General features: G+C 35.8%; 1 long non-coding RNA gene across 1 annotated transcript in view; it reads right to left on the bottom strand.

Annotated features, from left to right (window-relative positions):
• Window positions 1-4514: 4514 nt before the first annotated feature.
• Window positions 4515-24130, bottom strand: part of LOC132273464 (uncharacterized) — a 42175-nt gene continuing 22559 nt past the window's right edge. The window contains exon 2 of the long non-coding RNA XR_009470119.1: window positions 4515-4812. This is a non-coding gene — a long non-coding RNA (uncharacterized LOC132273464). The remainder of the gene's footprint in view (window positions 4813-24130) is intronic.

The following is a 24130-nucleotide window of genomic DNA, read 5'->3' as shown; positions in this document are numbered from 1 at the left end:
GGTTAATAATAAAAGAAATTGAGTGAAAAGAAAAAGCGCACTTAGTTGAATAAAGCTTTAATAAAAGGTCCATTCTTTGTCTTGATGATCGGCACTAGATTTGTGTCCTAGCTTAAGGCCGGATGTGATCATTTCTTTAGTTGATTTAGATAGCAACATATTTGATGCCAGTTCACTTAAAAAGGATTCTAGAGTTGTTTTGATTTGCATGATCATTATCTTAATGTGTGGAGGTGTAATACCCCTAATTTTAAAAGGATAGTCTCAATATTTATCTAAATTTTAATTGAATTACTTGATTATTTGATTTCGTTGCCATTTGTAAATGTGTTTTTATTTGAATTAATTTTTATATTAATTAGATGTTTAATTGTTGTATTAATGGTATGTTTTAAATGTTGTATTAATTAGATGTATTTTATTTTATCGCATTTTAATTGAATTACTTAATTATTTGATTTCGTGGCCATTTGTAAATGTGTTTTTATTTGAATTAATTGTTATATTAATTAGATGTTTAATTGTCGTATTAATGGTATGTTTTAAATGTTGTATTAATTAAATGTTTAATTGTTGTATTATTTTTATTTGAATTAACTGTTGTATTAATTTTAATGGTTATAAGTTGTATGTTTAAATATTATATTAATTAAGTGTTTAATGGTTGTTTTAACTGTATGTTTAAATGCTTTATTAATTAAGTGTTTTATGTTTGTTTTAATTGTATGTTTAAATGCTTTATTAATTAAGTGTTTAATGGTTGTTTTAATTGTATGTTTAAATATTTTATTAATTAAGTGTTTAATGGTTATTTTAATTGTATGTTTATTAGGGGTATTTAATTTAATTAAATACTATTAGTCAGTGGATTCATATATGTATATAATTCTATATATATATAATATAATATTGTTTAAACTAAATTATGTATTATAAAATTTAAGTATATATGTATATAAAGTATATTTATTTTCCTTTTTCATTTAATTAATTTAAAGTAATTAGAATTAGGAAGGGAAAATGATTATAAGATATTAATATATTTGTATAAGTTGTATGCCTGTGAAAGGGTTGAAAACCCTATTCACGTAGAGACTAAGGGAGGTAGGAAAACAGAGGGGTTTGAGAGGGAAAAAAGAGAAGGTTTGACAAGAAAGAAGGGTTGAACCAAGAAGGGATCTAAGGGGTTGTTCTTTGGCTATACAAGAAGTAGCAGAAGGTTGCCAAGGCAACCAAAGGGGTCACCGGATTTAGAGAAGAAAGGAAGGAGGAGATTTAGGGTTTCAAATCTAAAAATCTAAAGGCGAGTTCTATTTCTTCTCTTCCTCTTTGACTTGTGTTCTATACAGACTTAGATCAATTCCAGGAGAATTAATTGGATTAAAACAAACTTTTTACATGTTAAAAGTCTAAAGTTACAATGAAAATATGTATGTAATGGGTTTGTATATTTTTTTTATGATTTGATAAATTGATGCATGATTTGTGTCCTAGATTGTTTAAAATATGTACATATGATGAGTATTGGGTAGAATCAGAACTTTGAATCTCCAACAATGGAGGTTTGAAGAAGAACTCAGAGAAGAAGATGATAAGCAGTGCCGTTTCAGCCGACCGATCTTGGCCTTTCGGCCGATCGAAGGGAGGATTCGGTCGACAATATGTTGTAGGATTTGGGGATTCTTATTGTTCATGTTAATAGTTGTTTGGATTTATTTTAATTATTTTAAATTATTAAAATAAATTCATGGAGGTTATGAAATGCATGATTATAATTAATATACTAAGGTATTGAACAATCAGGAATTTTAAATGGTGTTGCATGTTGTTAATGGAGAGTATAATTGCTTAAATTTAATTCAGCAATTTAATGTGGTGTATATATGATTTAATCACGTAGTGGTAGCATATTATGATCATATACATGACTGATTTATATCATGCTCATCTCTAGATTTAATTGATGTAATATTATATTTATTTTCATCAATTGTGGATTGTGTGATGAAATACACCAGTATGGGATGGTGGCATTCTAGGGATGGATTAACTTATCAGTTAAGTTCTACCTATTTTGTATAAGGGAATGGATTAACTAAGATGTTAAGTCCTACTTATATTCAAGTCAGGTCAGCTGAACAAGTTGAATGACTTATAGAGGATTACTTATAGAGGATTAACTATAATTGGATAGGATGGATTATATATATATAATTATGTGCCATGATATGAGCTTGAGTCTTAGGATCAGTGGTTAGGGCGCGCATATTACAAGGGATGTGTAGCTAGATATGATGTACTTGTGTACCCTGGTAGATCTAAGTACTCATGCCCACTATTTGTGCGTTTTGCATGTTGCCTTCTATTTAGGTTGAGACAACCCTATAGTCTAGTGAGGTTCCTTTAGTGTATATATATTTATACAGACTATATAGTTATTGTTGGATTGACTAGGATGTGAACATGTATCGGGTCTCTCTTTGGGATGTAGTAGATTAAAACTTGTTCGTGGGCCTGACCCACTACTATTTTTTCAGGTGTTTGACAGTTCAAGACTTAGAGGTTGTTTGTGTTGAGCAGAGATAGTCTATCATCACTCTTCCGATTTGATGTAGGAGTCTTCCTTATGTTTTAGTTTTGGTTTCATTTATTTTTCATTACTTAGTTTCAGTTGGATTATGGTTAGGGGTCCACATGATGGAATCCCGAGTTGTAATGTTATCAGATATATTTTGGATATTGTTATTTAGAGAATTATTTAATAAGTCATTTAAGGAGTTATGATTATTATTATTATTATTATTATTTTCCTTTAATCTTATTTATTTATTATTAATTCTTCTTGTAATCTATGCTTATTTATATACTTAATTATTTGGTATCCCTCGGATCTGTGCTCGGACTTGATCACCCGTGACTCTAGAATCAAAGGGTATCACAGTTGGTATCAGAGAACTCCAGGTTCAAGTGTCTCTAAGATTCTTTCATATAAGACTTTCGCGTAGCGTATTCTTTTGTTTAGAGCCTAAGTTTAGGATTCATTGTATTCCTTTACATCCGTTTAAAATCGTACTGACGTCTATCTTTCTATGTTAACAGAATGGTTAACGCTAAAAGAAGACGGGACAATCTGAGAAACAAGTAGCGAATGGCACGTAGGCAGCAGGATTTCCTACGGCGTCAGTAAATTGAGGAAGAACAACAACTGCCAAGGCTTTAGGAGGAGGAGCAGGAGGAATGTGACAGCCCTGGTTTTTCAAGCCAGTGCGTCCTGTGATAAACCGTAGTTTGACCCGATAACAGATCCGAAATGCGGAAGCGAAAACGGAAAACAAGACTCTAAGAAGTCAAAGTGACCTTCCATGAGGTCGTGGAACTCAATGAGAACTGATGCGGAAGCAAAAGATCAAAAATATGACAAATAAACCCTCAGGGACAAAATAGTCATTTCTGAAAACTATGGACTCGGGTGCCACTGAGCACACCATTGGAAGGATAACAAAAAACTAATCAAGATGGACTCAAGAATCGCATGATTCGGAGTCCGGACGAAGGAGAAACGGCATGACGAAGAAAATGAGCACTTAAGGCTAAAAGGGTAAACTGGTAATTATCCAGGAAGATCCGGGTGTAATCGAGTACACCGTTGGAAAGACAGCGAAAAATTAATCAAGGTCAAAAAAAAGTTCACTCGATTTGGAATCCGGACGAGGGAGAAACGAGTGTTTGAAGTTTTGACGTCGCGGCGGCCCGACGAAGGCCATGACATGCCCCATGCGCGCCCGGCGCCCATGTCGGCGTCCAATGGCATGCACATGTTGACAGAAAGAAAAAAAAATGAGTGTCTAGAATTGAGGCTTAAAACGAAGGTCAAGACGAGTTTTTCTGGAAAAACACGATGAAGAAACCCCCCCTAAAATAGAGTTTTCTACGTGACTCGCGTGAGAATTCAAAAAAAAAAAACTCACTATAAAATACCTAAAATGCCCCTAGATCAGAACTGGTCAAGAGAGGCAAAAAGCTACTAAAATGCAAACTGGAAGCTGAAACTTCACGAGGGATTTTCAGTACCAAGACGACATTTTCTAGAAAAACACAAAGAAAAAATCCCCCCTAAAATCACATTTTCTATTCGACCATGTCGAAAGAAGAAATTTAAACTGATATGAAAGGTCTAGAATGCCCCTAGATCAGATTATGTAACAAAATTTCAAAATGAGTCCATAGGAGGCTCATTTCACCAAATAAGAAGGTTTGCCCGGAAACGGCCATGCACGCAAACGTAACTTACCTATTAGGATGTGCTACAATGATCCATGGCTTAAAAATACCACCGATGCAAAATCCAACCCCCCAATGGGCAAAAAGGCAAAAATGAACAAGAAAAGGGAAATTTGAAAACCAAAATTAGCAAATGATTTCAAATTACCATTTGACCCTTGGCCACACTTCAAACATGATTTATAAGACCCTATAAAAGAATAAAAATGGAATTCCCACACCCGATGCAAGTATAGTGAAACAATGACTCGGCATTTTTTAATATATTCATAATATTTCATGAAGTTAAAAGTTACATAGGATACAAATTAGATGTCATTGGCCCATGGCCTCATCTCATACATGTCAAATACATTGTAAAGAGTGCACTTATGTACACATTACAAAAATAGAATCAAATTTACACATTTTAACACATTTTGACATATAAAGCTATAAATGGCATTTCAAGCCAACATTTACAATAAATGAGAACTTCAAGTTTACAAATCATCCAAGCATGACGTGAATCCCGAATCTTGATCTCGGTACCTAAAAAATGTCCCCACTACGTGGGTGAGTAATATAAAGCTACTCGTAGGAGATGAGCATGCATCGACTTAGCATTTTACAATTCTATCACCTTAGGGTGAAACACGTCAAAGGGGCTCATGCCACCTAATGTTTATGTCAAGTGAGACTCAAGGATCATCCTAAGCTACTCATGCAATTTAAAGTGGACAACGGCACACAAGGATACATGCTCAAGTATACTATTGTTAAAACATGCTACACAACATACAAGCATACATTTCCAAGTATACTAAACCATATTAAGACAAGTCATGCAATGTCTAAGCATATGTACACAAGTATACATTTTATTTGGAAATCTCGTCAATCAAGTATACGAACACAAGTATACTAAGCTAAAAGAGATACGCCTAAAACAAGTATACACGGCATAAGCATACTAAATGAAATTTAAACTCACAGAGCAAGTATACAAGTTCAAGTATACTATATGAGATCTAAATGTACAAAACAAGTATACAGTTTCAAGTATACTAAATAAGATTCAAATATCCAAAGTAAGCATTAATTCTCAAGCTATAAGTAATCCATGATTAACAACTTGAAATTAAATGCGAAATCAAATAGTGGAAAGACTAGGATCCTTGGCTGCAGACCAATCGAGTTATTCCGGGTTACTAGCCCGCAAGATACTACCTAGTGCGCACGTGTATAAGTTATTCTGGGTAATTACGACCCACAAGGTACTACCTATTGCGCACTTTATATGACTTAGGAGACTCACGAATCCGTACTAGGGCCAAACCCTAGCCATCACATGAGTATAATCTTTAGAAGTCTCCAAAGACAGTAAGTTCAAAACTTATGCAAAATCAATAAGTTAAACCAAACTTATACATCTCAAATAATGTCTAGGAATCAATTTACATGCACAAGTAAGGTTGAATTCACACAAACTATGTCCTAGAGTTCAAGTCTAAATAGCATATGACATGTTATGTTCTCAATATGCAATTTACATACAAAGCAAGAATATTTTACAACAATTGAGTCACATTATTATCCTAAGCCATAAGTACTAAATAAGCTTCAATTTAGTAACAAGCTTTCAAGGTAAACAATTGTAGTATTCTAACAAGCTATATACCTACACAAGATATATTTAAACAAGCTTTACAAGTCAATGATATTCTATATCTTGCTAAGTCCAACTACCATTTTAAGAGGCCCCAAGTACTAATTCTACATCCAATTAGTAATATGTTCACAAGGTAATTAATTTCACTACATTAAAAGAGATTTTCAACCTAACATGAAAAGTCTCTAGATTTCATATTAATCACAAATAAACTCAAATTAATATATGTTAAGGGACATAGCATAGTCTTCACATATATTATACCCAAAATCAATTTAAGTGACTACAACACTTAAAAATAAAATTAATTAAGTTAATTAATTAATTTTCTCTAGATTTTCAAACATATCTAAATGTCTTCAATTTAATATATGTTAAAGAACTCACCAAGGCCTACTTTAATATCACATTACAAGTTGATTCCATGCTTGATACAACTAGGTGAATTAAACTTTCACAAAAAATAAATATTAAATAAAATTTGTAATTCTTACTCAAATAACCCCAATTTAATATATATCAACCACCATACCAAGGCCTAAATTTCTAGCATGCCACAATTTAATTCTAAGTTGCCTAGCATCATGAGAATTAAATCTTAAACAAAGAAAATAATTAAATTAAATTCTATAACTTGATCAAGGCATGCTCACAAGTTGTATATGCTCATATAACAATCAATACAACATTAATATAACCCTAAAACATCCCCTACCTTGATTTGAGATGAAAATCTTAAAAGCCCGCCGAAAAAAAAGTGCTCCGATTTCGACGATACCGCGAGGTTTTGTCGGGGACAACACGATCTACATGAATCTCTAAGAAGTCCCATAAAAATCACAACTTGACTTCAAACCCGAACTCAAAATTTGGCCAAAAACGGGTTCTAATAAGGGGGAAAGATGCGCGTAGTCAAGACAAACACAAAATGCGAAGGCACTTCGATTTTTTAACAAAGGGAAGAAGGTTCAAATGAAAGAAGAAGGGTGGCAGCCCCCTTAGGCTGCCATAGTAGGTTCTAGTCATGCATGGAGAGGGGAGAAGATGACTTTTTTATTTTAAGTCCCCCTATTTATAGAAAATCTCAAAAAGTATCCCGAACGGGGTCTTGCCGGGTTCAGAAAAGTAAAATTTGAGCAGACGCGCTCAAACAGCAAAACTTCGTGAATGAAAAAGATTCAAAATGAGAAAATATGAACAACGGAAGAAACAGCATCAAAAATCAAGTTCCGAGCAGAGAGATATGTCCCGAACAAGTTCGGCGGCAACCGGGGCCAAAAACCCTAAAACTGAAGAAAAGCGACCAGAAGGAAATTCTAAGAATTTACGAGTTGACGAAAAGTGAAAATGAATCCCGTACGAGGATCCAGGCTCCTGACGAAGTATTTTACAATAACTTTTATTAATTGCAAAATGGACCCTCCAAAAAGGGTTAATTGCACTAATGCCCCAGAATTAAAATATCATCCAAAAATATTTTCTAAAAAACCCCTGAAATAAAATATCTTCAAAATATATTTACGAAAAACACCCTAAGAAAAGAAAATAATTTCAAAGAACTTTGCATCCATGCCCCTATGGACACCGGGAGCAACCAGAGTACTTTCTTGCAAAAGTAAATATACGTATTTCATAGAAACCACTTAGAATGAAGACACGTGAAGTTAAAAATCAACTCTGAACACAAGGAGTGAGGTTACGCGAACAAAGTGACAAACGGGGAAAAGACAGAATATGGAAAATGACAAAACAAGGAAAAGGACGAAAAGTGAATAGTATCGAAAAACAAAAAATATGGAAATGACTCGGTCCTCAAAGAAAGTTGTCAATCCAAAGGAAAGAGTCTCAGAAACCATTTTCGAGTACTCGAGACGACACTAAGCGACGAGAAACTGAACTCAGACAAGAAATTTCAATGAAAAAAATTCATCCATGAAATTCTGAGGAAAAAGAAAAGGAAGGAAATGACCACATTACAAGGAAGATGGTCACTTTCACATTGAGAAGGAGGAGGAACAACAGACTCAGGAGTCTTAGGATCGGGGCTACAATCAGGGTAGGGATCCAGAGTATCCTCCTCAGATAAATAACCTCATTACTTGGGCTATAGAAGCACGTGCAGTAGCTGTGCTTCGAAATCAGCCCCAGGTTCAACAAGCACCTATACCAGCACCAGTGGTTCAAACTGATCCTTGGGAGAAGGCTAGGAGTTCTTTTAAAAAGGGGAGCCCACCTGAATTCTCAAGCTTTATTGATGCAAAATCAGCTCACCGTGGAAGAAGGATATCGAGTGACATCTTCGCATGGTTAAGTGCACAGAGGTTTAGAAGTAGATGCTTGCTACCTTCAAGCTTGTCGGAGATGCACTCCAGTGGTGGGAGTCAATTACCATCGCGGAGGAGAAGACTTCATTGATTAGTTTAGTGCTCGTTTTGATGAGAAGTACTTTCCATATGCAGTCAGGATAGCTATGAAGACAGAGTTCCTTAATCTATAGCAAGGGAACATGACAGTGGTAGAGTATGAGCAGTAGTTCACACGCTTATCGCTATTTGCTCTGGAGGAGGTGAATACTGAGGAGAAGAAACGTAATAACTTCATTAAAAGGCTTATATGGTCTATTAAGTGATGTATTACAGGTAGTCCAGCTTACACTGCTTATGCTCAGGTGGTAGACGCCGCTCTACAGCAATATCAGTTGACTGTAGACTTCAGGCAGGCTAGGGGTGAGAAGCGGGTGACAGATACTCTGCTAATCAGCCAACTGAGAAAGGGAATGCCAATGGACATCGACACAATGATAAGGGTAGATTCCAGGGACAACAGTCTTGGAAGAAGCATAAGGGTGGTTCAGATGCTCACAAAGATAGGGTACCTATTCAAAGGCAGCAGAATGGGGGACCATAGGTAGGACGAGATCAGCCATAGGCTGACTAGCAGAGGAGGCCGTTTGGTACTTTTAGGGGTACTTGTTATACTTGTGGAGAGCTTGGACACACTTCCAAGTAGTATCCCAGAGCTAGACGGGGACAACAGGTGCAGTAGGGATAGAGGGCACCATTATCTTTACCCGCTCCATAGATTCCGCGCATTCAGGGACAGACCTTCCTAGCTTTACCAGCACTGTTGCAGCTGTAGGGACAGGCACCGCAATAGTTGCACTATGGCAAGGTGGTAACCCCATGCCAAAGGGTGTTCAGGCACCTCAGGCTGTTGAGGGTATGTTTCTTATTCATAGTACACATGGTTGTGTTTTATTTGATACGGGTGCTACACATTCATTCTTGTCTAGTACTTTTGTTACATTATCTAGGATGACGACGCGAGTGTACCATAGACCTCAAGGTATTTCTACACCTTTAGGCAATACTGCCATTTTATATGAGAGTGATGGGCCTGTAACACTAGATATTGGTAGACTTAGATTTCTAGCCAATCTATTGGTCTTGGACATGCATTCTTATGATGTGATACTCGAGATGGACTGGTTGTCTCATTACCATGCCCAAGTAAATTGTTATGATAGGTCTATTATTTTCACGATACCTGGTCGCTATGCCACGTTCTAATGGGGTTTCTAGTACTTATTTGTTCTATGTAGAGGAGGAGACCAAAGAAGAGATTACTATGTCACTGGATAGCATACCAGTTGTACAAGAATTTTCAGATGTTTTTCAAGAGATTCCAGGGTTGCCACCTAGTCAAGAGATAGAGTTTGTGATTGACTTAGCTTTAGGTACTGTGCCTATTGCTAGGGCACCATACAGGATGGCACCAGTGGAGATGCGAGAGCTGAGGGATCAGATTAAGCAATTACCTAGTCAAGATTTTATTCGAAGGAGTACTTCACAATGGGGAGCATCAGTTTTGTTTGTAAAGAAGAAGGATGGTTCACTTCGCTTGTGTATAGATTACAGGGAGTTGAACAAGGTTACTATTCGTAACAAGTATCCTTTGCCCAGGATTGATGATTTTTTCGATCAATTGAAGGGAGCTACTTATTTATTTAAGATTAATTTACGTTCTGGATATCATCAACTTCGGGTTAGGGAGCAGGATGTTCCTAGGACAGTGTTTTTCACTAGATATGGTTCTTATGAGTTTCGCATCATGCCTTTTAGATTAACTAATGCACCAGCAGTCTTCATGGATTTAATGAACAGAGTCTTCAAGGCTTACTTAGATCAGTTTGTCATTGTCTTCATTGATGATATTTTGATCTATTCTAAGACAGAGGACGATTATGCTAGACATCTTAGCTTAGTATTACAGATGCTTCATGAACACCAGCTGTATGCTAAATTTGAGAAGTGTGAGTTTTGGCAGCGGAAAGTGAAGTTTTTGGGTCATGTAATGTCAGAAAATGGGATATCGGTAGATCCAGCCAAGGTTTCAGCAGTGGTAGAGTGGGGATAGCCTACTTCACCTACGGATATTCAGAGTTTTCTTAGATTGGTAAGATACTATCGTAGGTTCATTCAAGGGTTCTCAAAGATAACGGGACCACTCACTCATTTGACTAAGAAAGGTGTATAGTTCGTATAGGATGAGCACTGTCAGAAAGCTTTTGAAGAGCTAAAGCACAAGTTAACTTCTGCACCGGTTTTGTCTACTCCATAGAGTGGGATAGAATATCTAGTTTACACAGATGCTTCTTTACAGGGTTTGGGTGTGTTTTAATGTAGGAGGAACGACCAATTTCGTATGGATCTCGTAAGCTTAAGCCTCATGAGCTTAATTATCTGATGCATAATTTGGAGTTGGTAGCTGTGGTCTTTGCCTTACGTATTTGGAGGCATTATATGTTAAGAGAGTTCTTCAGACTATTTAGTGATCACAAGAGTTTGTAGTATCTGTTCACTCAGTAGGAGCTGAATATGAGACAACGCCAATGGTTAGAGTTTGGTGGCAGATGCACTCAGTCGCCGACCCTATGCGAGTCTTTCTACTTTATTCACTACTGAGTGGAATGCTTTGAAGACAGTTGATGAGTCATCTGATGCTTTTATGGCATACATGGTAGTTACACCTTCTATCATTCACAAGGTTTTGAAGGCATAACTCACTTATCAGCAGTGTATTGACAAAGTTGCAGAGATAGCTTTTAGGGATGTTCCATTCTATCATGTTAGGACTAATGGAGGCTTGAGATACAAGGGGCAATTAGTAGTACCTTCTGCTGATGAGTTGAGGAAGGATGTGATGAATGAGACTCACCGTTCTGAGTTTTCTGTTCATCCAGGAGGAGACAAAATGTATCAGGATATGAAATGGCAATTTTGGTGGGTAAGGATGAAAAACGACATTGCTATATTTGTCTTTAAGTGTACTACTTGTCAAATGGTCAAGATCGATAATCAGAGGCCGCCAGGATCCCTACAATCACTACCTATACTGGAGTGGAAGTGGGAGAGTATTTCTATGGATTTTATGGAGGGATTGCCTAATTCGTTTAAGGATCATAATTCCATCTGGGTCATTATTGATAGGTTGACTAAATCAGCTAATTTCTTGCCTATTCACACTGATTTTACTTCAGAATAGCTGGCGAGACTTTACATTACATAGATTGTGAAGTTGTATAGCATTCCGTTATCTATTATATCGGATAGGGATTTGAGCTTTGTGTTAGGGTTTTGGAAGATTTTTCAGCAGGCTTTGGGTACAGAGTTACATCTTCGCACTACTTATCATCCTCAGACAGATGGACAGACCGAGAGGGTTAATTAGATCATGGAGGATATGCTTCGTTCTTGTGTCCTTGACTTTAAGGGTCATTGGGAGGACTATTTGCTACATGTGGAGTTTGCATATAACAATAGTTTTTTAGAAGACTATTGGTATGGCATTGTTTAAAGCGTTATATGGCCGACCGTGTCGATCTCCTATTTGTTGGATAGAGGTTGGAGAGAGTAGACTTTTGGGTCCCGAATTCATTAAGGATACCTCGGAAAAGATTGCTCTTATTAGGGATCGCATGCGCACTACCCAGAGTAAGCAGAAGAGTTATGCAGATCATCATACTCATACTTTGGAGTTTCAAGTGGGAGATCAGGTTTTCCTCAAAGTATCTCCTATGAAAGGAGTAATGCGCTTTAGGAAGAAAGGGAAATTGTCACCACATTTTGTCGGTCCTTTCATGATTACGAATCGAATTGGAGCAGTAGCTTATTGCTTAGCACTTCCGGACAATTTAGATCGTGTCCATAATATGTTTCATGTTTCCATGTTACGAAAAATTTTGCGCGATAAGGATCGTTATCAGCATATAGATGTTGGTGAGATTGAGTTACAGCCAGATGCAACATATGTGGACCACCGTGTCGTATTGTAGACTGTCGGGACCAAATTATTCGCAACAAGGTCATACCGTTAATGCGTGTCCAGTGGAGTCACCACAATGAGGCTGAGTCCACGTGGGAACGAGAGGATGTCGTTCGTTCACACTTTCCAGAAATAATGGAAGAAGGTAAGGGTGAATTTCGAGGACGAAATTCCTTTTGTTAGGGGGGAAGAATGTAATACCCCTAATTTTAAAAGGATAGTCACAATATTTATTTTATTATTTTATCGCATTTTAATTGAATTACTTGATTATTTGATTTCGTGGCCATTTGTAAATTTGTTTTTATTTTAATTAATTTTTATATTAATTAGATGTTTAATTGTTGTATTAATGGTATATTTTAAATGTTGTATTAATTAGATGTATGTATTTAATTATTTTATCGTATTTTAATTGAATTACTTGATTATTTGATTTCGTGGCCATTTGTAAATGTGTTTTTATTTGAATTAATTGTTATATTAATTAGATGTTTAATTGTTGTATTAATGGTATGTTTTAAATGTTGTATTAATTAAATGTTTAATTGCTGTATTATTTTTATTTGAATTCACTATTGTATTAATTTTAATGGTTCTAAGTTGTATGTTTAAATGTAATATTAATTAAGTGTTTAATGGTTATTTTAATTGTATGTTTAAATGCTTTATTAATTAAGTGTTTAATGGTTATTTTAATTGTATGTTTAAATACTTTATTAATTAAGTGTTTAATAGTTGTTTTAATTGTATGTTTATTAGGGGTATTTAATTTAATTAAATACTATTATTTGGTGGATTCATATATGTATATAATTATATATATATATATATATATATATATATATATATATAATATAATATTGTTTAAACTAAATTACATATTATCATATTTAAGTATACATGTATATATAGTAGATTTATTTTTCTTTTTCATTTAATTAATTTAAAGTAATTAGAATTAGGAAGGGAAAAGGATTATAAGATATTAGTATATTTATATAAGTTGTATGTCTGTGAAAGGGTTGAAAACCCTATTCACGCAGACACTAGGGGATATAGGAAAATAGAGGGGTTTGAGAGGGAAAAAAGAGAAGGTTTGACAAGAAAGAAGGGTTAAACCAAGAAGGGATCTAAGGGGCTGTTCTTAGGCTATACTAGAAGCAGCAGAAGTTCGCCAAGGCAACCAAAGGGGTCGTCGGATTTAGAGAAGAAAGGAAGGAGGAGATTTGGGGTTTTAAATCTAAAAATCCAAAGGCAAGTTCTATTTCTTCTCTTCCTCTTTGACTTGTGTTTTATACAGACTTAGATCAATTCCAGGAGAATTAATTGGATTAAAACAAACATTTTACATGTTTAAAGTCTGAAGTTACAATGTAAATATGTATGTAATGGGTTTGTATATTTTTTTTTATGATTTGATAAATTGATGCATGATTTGTGTTCTGGATTGTTTAAAATATGTTCATATGATGAAGATTGGGTATTGGGACATTCTGGGAAGAGGAATCAGAACTTTGAATCTCCAACAATGGAGGTTTGAAGAAGAACTCAGAGAAGAAGACGATAAGCAGTGCTGTTTCAGCCGACCGATCTTGGCCTTTCGGCCGACCGAAGGAAGGATTCGGTCGACCAATATGTCATAGGATTTGGGGATTCTTACTGTTCATGTTAATAGTTGTTTGGATTTGTTTTAATTATTTTAAATTGTTAAAATAAATTCATAGAGGTTATGAAATGCACGATTATAATTAATATGTTAAGGTATTGAACAATCAGAAATTTTAAATGGCGTTGCATGTTGTTAATGGAGAATATAATTGCTTAAATTTAATTTAGCAATTTAATGTAGTATATATATGATTTAATCTCATAGTGGTAGCATACTATGATCATATACATGACTGATTTATATTATGCTCATCTCTGGATATAATTGATGTAATATTATATTTATTTTCATCAATTATGGATTGTGTGATGAAATGCACCAGTATGGGATGGTGGCATTCTAGGGATGGATTAACTTATCAGTTAAGTTCTACATATTTTGTATAAGGGAATGGATTAACTAAAATATTAAGTCCTACTTATATTCAAGTCAGGTCAGCTGAACAAGTTGAATGACTTATAGAGGATTAATTATAATTGGATAGGATGGATTTTATATATATAATTATGTGCCATGATATGAACTTGAGCCTCAGGATCAGTGGTTAGGGCACATATATTGCCAGGTATGTGAAGCTCGATATAGTGTAGTTGTGTACCCTGGTAGGTCTAGGTACTCATGCCCACAATATGTGCGTTTTGCAAGTTGCCTTCTATTCAGGTTGAGACAACCCTATATTCTAGTGAAGTTCCTTTAGTGTATATATATTTATACGAACTATATAGTTATTGTTGAATTGATTAGGATGTGTATGTATATCGGGTCTCTGTTTGGGATGTAGTAGATTAGAACTTGTTCGTGGGCCTGACCCACTATTAGTTTTTCAAGTGTTCGACAGTTCTAGACTTAGAGGTTGTTTGTGCTGAGCAGAGATAGTCTATCATCACTCTTTCGATTTGATGTAGGAGTCTTCCTTATGCTTTTGTTTTGGTTTCATTTATTTTTCATTATTTAGTTTCAGTTGGATTATGGTTGGGGGTCCACATGATGGATTCCCGAGTTGTAGTGTTATCAGATATATTTTGGATATTGTCATTTGGAGGATTATTTAATAAGTCATTTAAGAAGTTATTATTATTATTAATATTTTCCTTTCCTCTTATTTATTTATTCTTAATTCTTCTTGTACTCTATGCTTGTTTATATACTTAATTGTTTGGTATCCCTCGGATTTGTGCTCGGACTTGATCACCCGTGGCTCTAGAATCGAGGGGTTTCACAGAAGGACCATACATGCTTGCTTGATGTTGAAATTTTGAGAAATTGCTTGGAAATGGTTGAACAATTGCATACTTGAGGTAGTTTTCTCCCAATACTTGTTTTGAATATTGGTGCCTCTTTAGTGAGAAAAAGCTTAATGTTTATGGGCATTATTTTTGGAAACCCTCACGAGACTTCGCTCGTCCATTAGGGGTAACCTAGGGGTTTAAAAGGCTTGTTGCATGTGCTAAATGCAATCGTGTTCCCTACGAAAATGGTATTATCCATTTATTGCTTTCTAGTTCATTCTTGTATAGCTGTTGATTTCTTGTTTTTCTTTGTAGTCCATTGCTAGGGACTAGCAATATTTAAGTTTGAAGGTGTGATAAGCACTGAAAAGTGCGCATTTAAACCCCTTAATCTTGAATGTTCTAGGACCTTATTCTATCTTATTTTTTCATTTTAGTCTAATTTTATGTTATTTCCCTTTTCAGGCACTTATCTCTAAAATAAGTCAATTCAGTTAAATTAGAGCATTAAAAGAAACAATCTCAAGTCTAGTGGAAGAAAGGAGTAAAGTGGAAGCAAAGTGGTGAAAAAGCCTTCTACGATCGATTGGACCAAGCTATGATTGATCACACTGTGATCGTTCTAACCCTGCCATTATGGATCAAGCCCTTTGTCCTCATCCTTAGGAAAATTTCCTATTCGATCAATCCAACCTTTTATCCGATCGATCGAACCTTTTGATCTTATCCTCACCAACCACTTTTGTCCTTTTCCCAAAAATATTTCAGCCTTGTCCTTATCCAAAAAGTGCACCGCCATACTTTGATCAATCAGAGTAACCATGTGATCGATCGAATTGCCTCAAATTGCTTGAAAAATAGATTTCAAGTCGAATTGAAGGTATGCTCGTGGTGCAATCATTTGGAGGTCCTAGTGCACGAGGTCTAACCATTGGGTGTGATATTTGAGTTACCTACATAACGAATTTGGCCATTTTTTGTAGGAGGTTGGTTAGTTAGAGAAAGAATTAGCTAGAGATTAGAGAGAGAAACATACATTTTTAGACAAGTTCTTCCATTCATCTAGAGTTTCTACCAAGAACACCAAGGGAGGAGGATGAATTTTACCATAGAGATAGTCCTTGAGGGTTGGATGACAACATTAATGAGTGGCTAAATCATTCTCTTGGGGCTAGAGATAGCCCTAAACATACCCCCTCGACTTTGATGTTTTGTAATTAATGGGGATTTGTGTTGTAATTCTTGTTTTGACCTCTTATATATAAATCTTGTTTCAACATAATTTATGTAGTTTAATACTTCCAATTAATCATTTAATACTATCCATATGTCTATGTATGCTAGGATGAATGTTCATGTGTTTTCCTCTAGATTTTGTGACATTGGTACATGTCTATATGTGTTGATATTATAAATTTAGTAATGGTCAAGGCATGATGCTTAAATAGATTACTCTTATGGTTTATTTGATGATTCATACTTATTTCTTGATGGATTGTGCTACCTCCTTAGTTTAATTAGTTTACTTTCCATGTTATTAGTATAGTTATAGTGTAATTGCTTTAATTTCCTAGATAAGTGGACAATCCATTCTTGTTGTTTGATGTTCCATGCTTATGAATACAAGTAGTATATTTCTTTAATTCTTGAGTGTACATTAATTGTGGGCTTATGGAAGGATTAATGACTTAATTTGATATGTTGTGTTATTCACTAGATTGACTAGATAATGTATGCTTACTTGACCTTCCATGTTTAATATTTCAATTAATGGCACACACTTTCTTTTACAACACATAATCCCCCTAATCCATTAAATATTGAATGTCTAGGAAGGCAATTCTTAGTGGTGAACTCTATGTCCCAAGAATCCTCTCTCATTTGGTACACCACATTTGTTTAGTTAATTTACATTGCATTATTTTAGCTTAAATTGTAGTATAATTCAACTAACAAACCCCTCTTTTGATCATTTGACCTACTAATCCAACATTGATCCCAAAATACTGTTCTTTTCCCTTGAGACAATCCCTACTCACTCTTGCTACATTAATAGTTAGTAATGGTAGTGGCATTCTATAAATTTAAACTTGCCACATTTCATCACACACCTTGCAATTTGGTGCACCCCACGACACACGCCATCTACGAACTAGTCACTAATAACCTTTGGGTCAATTGAAACCACCCCTTCCTTATTCTCCATTTTGAGTATAACATTGAAATATTTATGTTGTTTCAGCTTTTGGTGAAAATAGGAAGTGCACCTATCATTATCCCTCAACCAAGTAAGTCTTGATTTTTTAAGCTTAAAGGATTTCTTGGTCTGCAAGAGCCGCTTCATAAACTTTGGCCTATTGTTCTTCATCAAGCAGTATATCTGAAGGATTCTGCAATAAATAGTCCTAAATTGATTCTAGCTTTAAAGTAGACTTAAGGACCTTGTCACCAATATCCCCAAAGATATTCTTATTCCACCTTTTAATTGCTTTTTTCACATTCTTAAGTTTACTTAAAAGTCTATGCATTGGAGAGCCATCCACCTCAATATTCCAAGCTTGTTGATCCACTAGTAGCATTGCCTTCTTAACTGGTGTGTCGTCGCACCAACGTCTAAAGATGTGCAAAAGATAGTGAATGTGCAATGTAGCCAAGTTTTACATTTATAAATGCCACTACTACCTTTAACTAAAAATATAGCAAGGATGAGTAGGGATCGTCCCAAGGGATTAAAGGGCTACTAGTAACGGAAACAATGCTTAGGGTTAGCAGGTCGAGTGATTAAAGGTAGGCTGTTTGGTTAATTAAACTATAATTAAGATTAAACAAGATCAATATAAAACAAGTAATTAAAGGATAGAGAAAACAAGAGAGAGAGATCTTGGGATTTAGAGATCACCACTAAGCATCACCTTTCTCTACACTTAATTCACAATTAATGAGGGGAAGGCATATTGTCTAAACAACACAATGAATAGCACAATATATTAAACTAAGCCATTAATCATTCCTTTAAGTTCATAATCCAAACACATCACAAAATTAGAGAAATATACTACTTGCATTCATAAGTATGGAACATCAAACAACAAACATGGATTGTCCTCTCATTTAACAACTAAGGTACTTACACTACATCTAAGCTAATGACATGGAAATTAAACTAATTAGACTAAGGGAGAGGCACAATCCATCAAGAAATGAGTATGAACCATCAAATAAACCACAAGAGCATTCTGTTAAGCACTATGTCTTGACAATCTCTAGATCTATAGCATCAACACACATAGACATGCATTAACAACACAAGAGATAGAGATAAACACATGAACACCTATCCTAGCATACATAGACATATGGATAGAATGAAATCATCAATTGGAAGAATTAAACCACACAAATCATTGAATAAACAAGATCTATGTATATAAATATGTCAAAATATGTATTACAACACAAATCCCCTAAAAAATACATAAATCAAGGTAAAGAAAGCATGTTTAGGGCTAACTCTAGCCCCAAGAAGATGTCTAGCCACTCATGAATGGTGTCCTCCAACCCTCAAGGCCTATCTCCATGGTAGAAGTGCTCTTCTTCTTGAGGAAGATGGAAAACCTCTCAAGAATGTCTCTAGCCTCCTCTTCTCTTTTCTTCCTTTCTAAAAATTGTATCCAAGACTATCAAAAACTATATGTAAAAGTGGCTCATATTCTTTATATAGGTAGCTCAAATGTAATACCCAATGGTCTAGGCTCGTACATAAGGGCTTTTCCAATGATTGCACAATGAGATAACTTTTAATGAGCTGGAAATATATTTTTTTTTTTGAATTTGAGAGGGTTCGATCGATCGAACCTATTCTGTGATCGATCGAACATGGCTAAGATCTATCAAACAATCTCCACCCTCTACATGTCATCATCTAAGGTATCAAATTGTCTTCCTACAAATGTCAACAAGTGGATTAATGAGACTGTGACACTTGTCACACTTTTTAAAAATTGTAAAAAGGTCCTTTTTAAAAAAATATCTTTCAAATTAAATTGCAAAATGGTCCCTAAGATGAAAAATAATTACTTATAGTAATTACACAAATGACTCCAAAAGAAAGAAAAATTCCAAAGAAGTGTGCATCCACACCCCTAAGGAAGAAAGTACACAACTAGCATGCTTTTCTACAAAAGTAAAAATACACATAGTATGGAATTTAAATATCGTGGATGCATGCAAAACAGGAATCAAATCCGAACACGAAAAGTGAGGTTGTGCCAACAAAGTGGCAACGGGAACAAGACGCAAAGTGAATAGTGTCACAAAAGTGAAAATGTGAAAATGACTCGGTCCTCAAAGGAAGTCGTCAATCCAAAGAAAAGAGTATCGGAAACCATTCCCGAGCACTCAAGATGACACTAAGTGACGAGAAATCGAACTCAGAAAAGAAAAGATCAACAGAAAAAAAATATCCGTGAAAATCTGAGAAAAGAAAATGAAGGAAAATGACTGGGTCATTACGCAACTATGTTCCTCAAATGATACAGTTCGAAGGGGAAGGGTCAACGAAGCACTTTGATGAATCAGATGCCCAAAATTTGTTCAGATTTTGTGAAAGTATCGAATTATCTCATTTATCTAAACCATTCGAGCCAGAGTGACTATTTGTGGATGATGGCTAACAAAAATTTTCAAACTTTGAATATTTTGCTAACCTTCGGTCGAGTTATTTGACATTGTGCCAAGGTAACCATTTCATCATTGAGTATTACAGCCTGCACAAGTTTAGCAAACAATTTCATTTTCCTCAAGATGTCCTGGGGAGGTTGAAGAGGGACATTCGTACTGGCAAATTAGAAGAGGTTATGAAACTGTCGAGATTGGCCACCTGTTTCCACACTGGGTGTAAGGTATCGCTTCTGTCAAGCTCCAATCTTTAGAAATTCGGGGTCACGAAAGCATATGCTGAATGGTGGGCCAAAGTCTATGTTGATCCATTTACACAGGAAGAGACTGCCTTAAAGCAACCTAAACGCACAATTTCTCCACCAGAGAAACCAACTAAAATCAGGAAGGTTTTAATTAAGGGCTGAAGTCAAGCCCCCCATCTAAGCTCGTGCCAAGGTCATCCCCCAAATCTCATAATAATTGTGGTGTTGGTTTAGGGGGGGGGGGGGGGGGGGAGCTAGTAGTCATCCCTAGATAGCAGAAGATGTCCCACCACTAATTAATAACCATCTTCGTCGTCAGTTAGCAATGGATTTAGATGAGGATGTGAGAGCTTACAATAAGGATCATAACTAGAAGCACGTCACTGATAAGGTGAGACTTGATCTAGTACAGGAATGCGTTGCCACTTCTCTTGATCGATTTTTTTATGGGGTACCTAGCAGTTCACAACCTATACAGGTATCTTTCTTTTTATTTTTATTTTTATTTATTTTTTTTGCGAGTTATTATCACTTTTTTTAATAGACAAAAGGCAACGAGGGATTTCTTTATTTTATTTTTGTGAGTTACCATCACTTTTTTTTAATAGACAAAAGGCAACGAGGGATTTCTCGGGGAAGATGTCGTCTTTGTTGCTAACCCAACATGTAGTGAAGAATCTATTTATAGACCGTTTGCCTTAGCGTTGGCAACTGCGATAGGAAAAGGTACAGAGATTTCACTACAAAAAAGCAAAGCTACTCAATACTCGGATGTTTTTGGGGTTGCTAAAGTGACTAGTCAAACTATGGAGGCGGTTGAAAATGTTGGTATAGATTGTATAGCTATCCTTCACTTGCCTTTAAGAGAATAGGGTCCACCCTTGCATCGTATTACCCCCTCCAAAATGTTAATTTTCAATGTAAAAGAGATCGTTCTTGATATTCGTCGTCGTGCTGCTTTATTCTTTATTTATTTCATAAAGGGTATCATACGCGATACTCTTACCGACAAAATATCGTCTCGACCACCTAAACTTCAAACACTTTATGAGGGACTCGCAAAACTCCCTGGAGATTATTCAGCTTTAAAGAGGTGAATTGACTTGTACACAAATAATGCGGCCAATTATGTTGCTATATCTTCTTCTTATGCTTATATGATGACTTCAAACTCTCAATCCCAACAACTAGCCACTACTGATACACAACTCACCAATGCTAAGTCCATAGAGGATGATGGTGCTAAGCGTATACAATCACTTCGGTCTAGTTTGAGTGAAGCCGAAATTAAAGCTAGGTTAGTGAAGGAGTTACAACAAGCCAGGGAAGAGACTCAGGGGCTTAAGGTCCTCATAACGACGACATATGCACAGTTATCTCAGAAGAAGGAAGCCGATACCAAACTTTGGGAAGATCAAAAATTAGTGGAAGAAGTTAAAGTCATCTCTAATCACAATCTTAAAGTAGTGAAGCAACTAGAAGAGATATCATGGCAAAAACATGACGAAATCTTAGCTATGGAATTTTAATATTGATCATCCCCAAAAATTGTAACTTTGAATCCCAGGAATAAAAAAAATGATTCATTATCTCCATTTTTTTTTTTTTGTTAATAAAGATATTGTCATTGTTTATCTGTTTAGCTGTTCACAATTTATACTCTTGCGGGCCAGGAGTTGTGCACATTTTTTTTTTTTTGAATGAATGAACTTGGAACAAACCTCCAAGCTGCCTACGTACCCGTAATAGGGATCAAGTCAAATGTGTAGTTCGAGGGGAAATAACTACATTTTTTTTTTCTTTTTACGATCATAGTTTTAACTCATGTGGGCCAGGAGTATAGTGTAGTTTAAGCTCATACGATCAGGTGCATAGCCTTCATGGGTAGTAGCACTTCAGAAACTTGCCATTAATGGGTCCCACTCTTACTCCGTCTTCATCAATAATGAGATAGGCTTCGTTAGTATAAACTTCGCAAACAACATACAATCCATTCCATTTGGATACAAATTTATTTTCCTTGCGATGATTCATGATAATTGGTCGACGAACAGATAATACTAAGTCTCGAACTTGAAATAACCGAGGTCAAACTTTCTTATTGAATGCTTTAGAAAGTCGAGCTTGATAACACTTTAGCTGTTGTTGAGCTTCTAATCTTTTCCCATCCAATGCTTCTAGTTCTTGAAGACGTAAGATGGCATTTTCTTCACTTGTATGGCAATCCTTAACGAAGGGATCTGTTGTTCCAATGGAAGAACCGCTTCTACGCCATAGACAAGAGAATACAGAGTTGCTTGAGTAGACGTATACCCACAATGTTTCTTCCATTCGCTCATGCCAATCTCTCTTTATCTCATTGACTACTTTCTTCAATAGCTCACAAAGAGTTTTATTGAATGCTTTCGCTAGACCATTTGTAGGGGCATTGTTCATGGAGGATTTACGTTGTTTGAAGCCAAACTTCTCACAAAGGTCAGTTACCCAACTGTTTTTCAATACAAGTGGCCCTTTAAAGAAATTTCTAGAGAACTACGTCTAATTCCCATGCATTAAATGGCCATGACGTCAGAATAGGGTACAACGGCTCCGGTGGTTGGTGTATGAAGTTAGCATGGTGGGCCAATAATAACCCATTCTTTTGAAACGAAAGTGAAGCTTTGGACCAGATTGATGGGCTCCACAAATCCCAGAATGTGCCTCCTTCATTGCGTGGGTTGCTTTGTCACTTCTAAGGCAGCGAAAGAAAAGGCCCTCATATGAACGCCTATACAACATATCGTTGTAGTAGATGAAATGAGGTGTTCGTCTTTGTATTTCAGTCTTGTGGCGTAGGTCTTCAGGAAGCTTTTCATGGTCTAGATAATCAATGATAGGGAGCCTCCAATCTTCTTCCTCTTGTGTCCAACAAGAAACTAAATTAATTTCTTCAAATTTATCTTCTAGGACTTGTGGCAAGACCCATCATTGACATACAGGAACATTTACCAGGTCCTCATCAGTTAAAGCCAATGTTGTAGCTAAATTTGCCAAAGCATTAGCTATCTGATTTTCTTTCCTCGAAATGTGTTCTAGCATGACGCTATCAAACCATTCCAACAAATGAGATGCATAATGATGGTACGGTATTAGATCATCTTTTTTAACCTCATATTCTTTAAGGAGTTGGTTGATCACTAATTTAGAGTCTCCATATATTTCAAGATCCGTGATCTTCATCTCATTCGCCATTTGAAGGCCGATGATCAAGGCTTAATATTCAGCTACATTATTAGAGCAATTTTCAGCATGTGCAAAAGAGTTCGGAATAACATGTCTTTTTTAAAAGACAACAACTACACCTGTTCCTACCCCATCTGAACGTGCTGCCCCATCGAAAAACATCATCCATGGTGGCAGGATGTCCACAAGAAAGGCTTTTTTATTAAGAAAATCTTCAAAAATTTCCCAATTGGTTGGAATAAGATGGTCAGCTAAGAAATCTACTAGGACTTGTCCTTTCACTACTTTTCATGGCATATAAACAATTTCAAACTCAATGAATAAAATTGACCACCTCGCCAAGCATCCGAAAAGGACCAGTTTAGACGGAATATATTTGGGAGGATCAGCTCTTGTAATAAGATGTATTGTATGAGCCAAGAAATAATACCCTAGTTTTTTAGAGGTGAAGACAAGCGCGAGACATGTTTTTTCAATTGGAGGATAATTTTGCTCCGTCGAGGTGAGTCTATGACTTAAATAATACAAGGGCTTCTCTTTATGTTCTTCATTATTTTGAGCAAGTAAGCCACCCAGTGATTCTTCTTGCGCAACAATGTAAAGTATGAGTGGTTTTCCAGGTACTGGTGCAAGTAAGGCACCCAGTGATTCTTCTTGCGCAGCAATGTAAAGTATGAGTGGTTTTCCAGGTACAGGTGTTCCTAATACCAGAGAATTGAGAAGGTACTTTTTGATGCTATCAAAAGCATTTTGGCAAGATTGGTCCTAGTTAAATGGAACATCTTTCTTTAGGAGTTGGCTAAATTTGGTGGCGGCATCTTTTGAATGA

Source organism: Cornus florida, unplaced genomic scaffold (assembly GCF_030987335.1).
Source record: "Cornus florida cultivar Cherokee Brave unplaced genomic scaffold, ASM3098733v1 CherokeeBrave_3.0.0_Hap2_Chr09, whole genome shotgun sequence".
Taxonomy (NCBI): Eukaryota; Viridiplantae; Streptophyta; class Magnoliopsida; order Cornales; family Cornaceae; genus Cornus; species Cornus florida.
The sequence above is the reverse complement of the archived record's forward strand: the minus strand, read 5'-3'. Positions and strand labels throughout refer to the sequence as shown.